Source organism: Mesoplodon bidens (assembly GCF_964165515.1).
Source record: "Mesoplodon bidens genome assembly, chromosome: 14".
Lineage (NCBI taxonomy): Eukaryota > Metazoa > Chordata > Mammalia > Artiodactyla > Ziphiidae > Mesoplodon > Mesoplodon bidens.
Window position 1 is genome coordinate 38,525,521 of NC_138170.1, and position 6,357 is coordinate 38,531,877.

Here is a 6,357-nt window from a genome sequence, read left to right on the forward strand (position 1 = left end):
CAACCAGGAATGGGAGACCAGAGAGATTTGTTTATCTTCTACCAAGCTGCCAAAGAAGATGAAATAGAGACAGCCTTTTTCTACCAGAAAAGTTTCCTTTGCTGGTTTTAGCAGCAAAAAAACTACTGATGATTAACTATCAGGGAAAAAATGGTGTCTTAAATTCTGGAAAAGGAACTAGAATAGCCGCGGCTCTTCAGTAATCTCTGGGAATGATTGGCACACATCTGGAATGGTTGTGGGCCTAGGCATTTGTGGGGTTTATGAGAAACTGGCAGAAAAGGAACTTGAGCCTGGTGATGTGTTTTGATGACTGCTTCATTTTTGTCACCTAGCTAATTCGAGAGGATACCAACTAAAGCTATTGTGAAGTGAGAATGATCAAGGCCCTATGGTCCTTGATGGCATGATTTGGTGGTGGTCTGATTTCAGTCAGAGAGAACAGAGAAAATGGACTGTTCTTCTTCTGAAAGTGAGAAGGTTCCTAAATGCAGATATGGTTGCTGCACAGTTCTTGGTGGGTCTTTTTCTGTATGAAGTCAGTGGCCTTAGGGCCTGCCAGAAACACCCACCCAGGGCCTCGTCTTGCTGGGCAAGGGAGGGACACAGAGCAGCGTGCATTTGAAAACTTCGTTTTAACTCATCGACCACCTCATCTTTATGGAATGGCTTTTCTAAAGGGTCAAGACGTGGAGAAGCAAAGGTTTGAGCTTTTTAGCTTCATCTTTCATCCTATTTCTACTGCACTCTTTTGGACGTGTTAACTAGGGAAACCACCCCCCCACCTCCAACCCCTACCATCACTACCATCTCCACCACTGTCACCTCCATTACCACTACCACCATCACCATGATCACCACCACCATCTTTGTTTTCCTTATGATAGAATCAGCATTAGCCACATCCTCACTAACAAACATACATTATGGTGATGGTATATCAGGTTAATAGAACATATTTCAAAATTATGGTCCATTGGATAATCCAAGATAAATTCTTCATCAAACTGTCGACATTCAAAGTCAAGCAGAGACATACATGGTGTTTGTGTAGAGTCCTTGGATAGTCCAGTGCTGACTGCACAGTGCTAGCTGTTGCTTTTCTGAACAAACCAAATGATATCAGGAAAGCTACAAATTTTTGAAATAAGATGGTAATACTTCTCTTGTTTTTACTACACAGTTGATAGGCAAGATAAAGAAGATTTCAGGTGCTTTATTTCTCCTCTTCAGTAAATTTATACTTTTTCATCAGAATGTGTACCTCTGTGTATGTGTATGAGGTTGCATTCCTTGACGTAGAGCCTTGATTTTTTTTTTTGGTTTGTGTGTGTGTGTGTGTGTTGTGTGTATGTATTCCAGGATAATAAAATAGTAAAAAATTATAATAATGGCAAAGAGTACTTGTCTAAATAAAGGACTAGCTGCCTATAAATTTTCCTTTTAGACAGTGAGTGAAGTCATAGCTGGAAGTTGGCAATAAGACCATCTGAAACCAGTAAAAATCATTTCTGTGATGTGTAAGGAGGGGAGGGAGGAAGGGAAGGTGGGAGGGAGAGAAGAAGGTGGGGGGAGGAGGGAGAGAGAGAGAAGGGCAGAGAGAGAGAGGAAGTATCTCCAAAAGCTCTTCCTCTACTGAGTTATTCTTTTATAAAACAACTTCACATCTGGACTGATAACTTGAATTCCACCCAGTGCCATTTAAATAGCCCAAGTTATAAACCTCTTAAACTTGGGGTTTATAATAGAAACACTGACAGACCCCTAACTATAGTGCCTCTGTAGTAATGAAAGCACAACTATTTCATTATAGCAGTGTCTGGCAGGGCTGCTATAATTAAGAGTCTGTCAGTGTTTCCATTATAAACCCAAATTTTAAGAGGTTTTTAACTCACATTGTTTTAAATCACATTGGGCTGAAACTTGCTGTACAAAATGTCAGACCAGATGTGTGTGTGTGTGTGTGTGTGTGTGTGTGTGTTGCTTTTCCTCTTATTTACCACCCCCCCCCCACAAAAAAAGGGAAATAGGTGAAGCTTGTTTTTAAGACTGGGTGTGAAAAACATGTATTTAAAAAAATTATTCCCTTGTTAAAAGCAAAAGATTTATTGGGAGAGGGTGCACAGAAAATGAAGTTTGAGATATTTTTCATTTTTGTTTTTTCTGATTGTATTTTTTCCTTTAGAAGCACTCTCATTTGGGAAACCAGATTTGAACATATCCAAAAAGCAATGTTACAAAAGTGAATCTTATGATACCCAGTTCTTGACACTGGTTTATTTGGAAGATAATTGATTATGTAGGCTGCTGGAGGTGGTGAAAATATCTTGCATTTTATTCTTAAGTGTTTAGCTGTTTTGATCTTTGGGGTGATCTTTTGGAGCTCACCATCCTTGGTGGGAATCACTTTTAGGCTAAAACGTACTCTTATAACAGAGTTGCCTGATGAAAGCCTTATTGGCTCTGGGGGAAACTACTAGAATTTGTATGGTTATGTTGGTTTCATTTATGTGGTGATAGGATTTATTCACTTATTCACTCAAAAACCATTTATTGAGAATCTACTGTGTGCTAAGCATTGCACTTGGACATCTCTAATGCGGTCCATTGGACTGGTTTCACTGCCCAGCACGTATGTGTCTTTGATGTCAGTGTTAGGGAGCTAAATTTCAGTGTTCTAACCAGAACTCCTTGCTGTCTTCAAAGGAGCCTCTTACTTAAGTGGTGAGACTGCTGCCCACAGCCCCCCTCCACACACACATTGTTGACTCAGCACACAGCAGCCCAGTCTAGAGGTAAGTATAGACTTATTTAGAGCAGATTCAGCTTTTGACTTCCTACTTTCCCTCCCTTCCTCCCTCCCTTCCTTCTTTCCTTTCTTCCCTTCTTTCCTCCCTTCTTTATTTTTTTGAGGGGCTCCATCCAGGTATGTGACGTAGCCTGCCAGTCAGCTGAAGGCCCAGGGAGCCTCTGGAGAAATGCCATACTAACTGTTCTCCCGGAACCCCACTGGAGGAAGTCTGCCTTTTCAGGTGTAGACACTGCCCTCCAGGGGCCTCCTTAGGTCCCAGGCTCTGGATCACACTGTGAGCAGAGGAGGAAGAAATGTTATAGGGGGTCAGGGCTGAGGAAGGCTGGGGAGAAGAGGGGCTGTGGCCCTCATGCTCACCTTTCAATGTGGGGCCCCCACACAAAGCCCACCCCCTTCCTCAAGCACAACCTCCCTTCCTTTTAAAAATTAATTTTCCTTTGTCTTAACAACACCCTAGCACTCCCACCCTTAAGAACCCCAAAACCTATGCCAAGTGATGAATCCAAACCTAAGTTTTATTTTTATCAAGATGACTGCCCATTCTTTATTTTCTGAAATTACATTAGGAAGAAAAAAAAAAGAAGAATGAAGTAAAAGCAAGGTGGGAGCGATTGTATTAACCATTCATTCAGTCACTCATTTATTTATCTTTAAGTCTATAAAGGTGTTTCCTGCTAAAGGCAGACAGTGAATATTTTATTTGAATCTTGCAGTTTCCATCAGACCTTTTAACCCTTCATTCTCCAGCTCAGCCCGAGTCCCCTGCGCCAGCCGATCCTCCGCACGAAGGCTGGGACTGTATTAAGTCTCCCTCTTGGAGCTGTTTGTTGACCACATTCACGTTCAGAGCCCTGAAGCTAAAAGCACTTTACACCATAAAATAAAAGCACTGTCTTTTTTTCTAAAAGGTTACGTCTGGAGGCCACGCGGCTCATACTTCATACCGAAAACTACTGAAAGGACTATGAAATCCTCTATGATTTACACTCTCTCACTGCATTAGGGTATAGATCTACTCGACTCTAAAAATACGGTGGGTTTCTAACCGACGTGAATATATGTGCATTATTTCAGAAAGTCTGTTAGAAAACTTGTCAACACATTATAAAGCATAAAACAGGACTTGGCTATTAAGTACGAGATCAGAGGCAGAATATATACTGCAGGAAGTCCTGGGGAGTCTCCTCCGCGGGCAAGATAGAAAGGGGGAGGAGGGGAGGGGAGGGGTCGTCTGTTGGCCTGGAGTTTACACGCAATGTCGTCACCAAAGGTTTGGGAAAGAGCCCACAGAGCGTACTAGCTCCTCAGTGGAATCAGCAAAGGTTCTACAGCTCCAAATGAAGTTAACCGAACGGCCATAAAATGATTTTAACGTTGTCATAATTTATTATTTTCTGAAAGCTACTTTTGGAAAGTAAATATACTTATTGTGTATCCAAGTGTGCGCGTTTAAAGTGACCTTTCACCCCTCTACAAACCCACCTGCATCATTAATCAATACTTACGTAGTATTTTCAAAGCTCTTAAAACAACACATTTTTATTTCTTTAAACACACATACAAACCTTCCCCCTCCCCCAGTTTTGGGCGCTTTAGCGAGCATCCAGCAGCAATGAGGGAGGGGGCGTCACTCGTAGGGACGAGCAGGAGGGACCGCGAGTGGGGGTCCGCGACGCGGAGGGAATCAAATGCCGATACACAGCCCTGGTTTTCTGGACTGGGTGAAATCAGGCTGGGGGAGGGGCGGGAGTGGAGGGCAGTTCCTGTTTCACTCTGGGCATTTTATGATGGTGAAATTAAATATATGTTAATAGTGGAAACGTCGCCACTTACCTCTCCATGGGCACCCAGGGAAAGCAGCTGCAAAACTGGGTTTTAAATGTTATGTTTTAACATGTGGTTTCGGAAGGAACCCCCTGGAATCTGAAACAAGTGCAGTAACATAGCAGACCTACTTGTAACTAAGTGCCTAATACGCTATGATTTTTTTAAAAAAAGAAAATCAATAAAATGTTGCCAGTTATTTATTGGAAATAACCACAGATAGCGGCCCTGATAGGGTGCCGGTTTTAGAGAGCACACAATTGTGTAATGAATTGTAATTCAGAAGACTGTTAAATGTGAACCACAGAACCTTTCAGAGGTAATAAAGTCATTACTTTTTACACTACAGCCAACCCTGAAAAGCTCTATACACACCATTATATATAAATCATATATATATATTTCCACAACGCACATTCACCCATTTATATACCTTTTCTATATATGAACTTTTATGGATGGATGGGAAAAATATTTAAATTTGAAAAGCTCGGTTCCGAAATAATGTGACTGACTCACTATTGTCACCTGAAGGGGCTTTTATTTTATTTATTTATTTTTCAAAGGCCTCCAGTTGCACTTTTTTCTTCCCTCTCCTCACCTTCCCTCCAACCATTCTCCTCCACGTCCCGCTCCCCCCACCCCTGCCCTGCAATAACATTCTTTTGGTCGCTCCAAGGCTAGTGGAACAAGACAAAAAAATAGACAGTAGTGGAAAAGAGATGCTGACCTGCTCTGAAGAACTCGTGAAAAAGGGGAAATGGTGTAACGCACACGCTACAGAGCTTTACTGCAAGTGAATCTTCCCGCTTCTTAAACAGGTTTTTAGTCCTCCCCCCTTAAACTGGAGGAAAACAATAACAACAAACCATATTTACACAAACCCAGTCTAGCCCACATCTCTCCTAATGTTGAGCATCAAAACCTCCTTTTCTTCCTTAGAGGGGCCCGAAGCTTCGCCGAGCTAGGCAAACCAGTTATTTTCTAATGGGTTTGAAACTTTATGAAGGCAACATATGAATAAACAGCCGCTGGCCGGCGCGGCTCGGAGATGGGTGCGCGCATGCAAGCCCGGGGCCCTCGCTTAAAACAATAAAGCCCCGCGCCGGGTAGGTGAATTTACGAAAACGACGTGCCTTAGACTGAGGAGGGGGAAGAGAAGACACAAGGGGTTGTGGAGCCGCTTGGAGGAGAGCGAAGAAAGGCTCCTCGCTCTGCAGACACACACTCACACACGTCCACCTGCAGCTCGGAGTGTCGCGGGCCGCGGCTCTCCGCCTCCACCCTGCACCCTCCGCGCCTCCCTTGGACCCGAGTCCATTTTGCTCTCCCCCCGTGCCCTTCCGGATCTGGAATCGCAGCGCGGTCTCGGCGTCGGCGTCGGCTGAGGCTACAGGGTGGCGCAGGCAGGCGGGGAGGCTGGGAGGCGGGAGACGCCGGGGGACTTTGCGGGCACGTTTCTGAATAAACTTTCCAATCGCAGGGGGTGCTGTTGCTGTACATTTTACGTAAAACTGAAAGTATCCCACGCCAGAGTGAAGCCCGCTTTTTGACAGCAGTAGCGCGCGCGCGCGCGCATTAAAGAGACAGGGGTTTATTTCCAACAGGTCTTCCCTAATTTCCTGGGAACGTCTGCATTTAAGGCCAGAGATGGGCTGCGGGCTCCGGGATGTGCGGCTCCGCCCGGGGCGCCCGGGGAGCGTGGCGCTGACCCGGGGCTG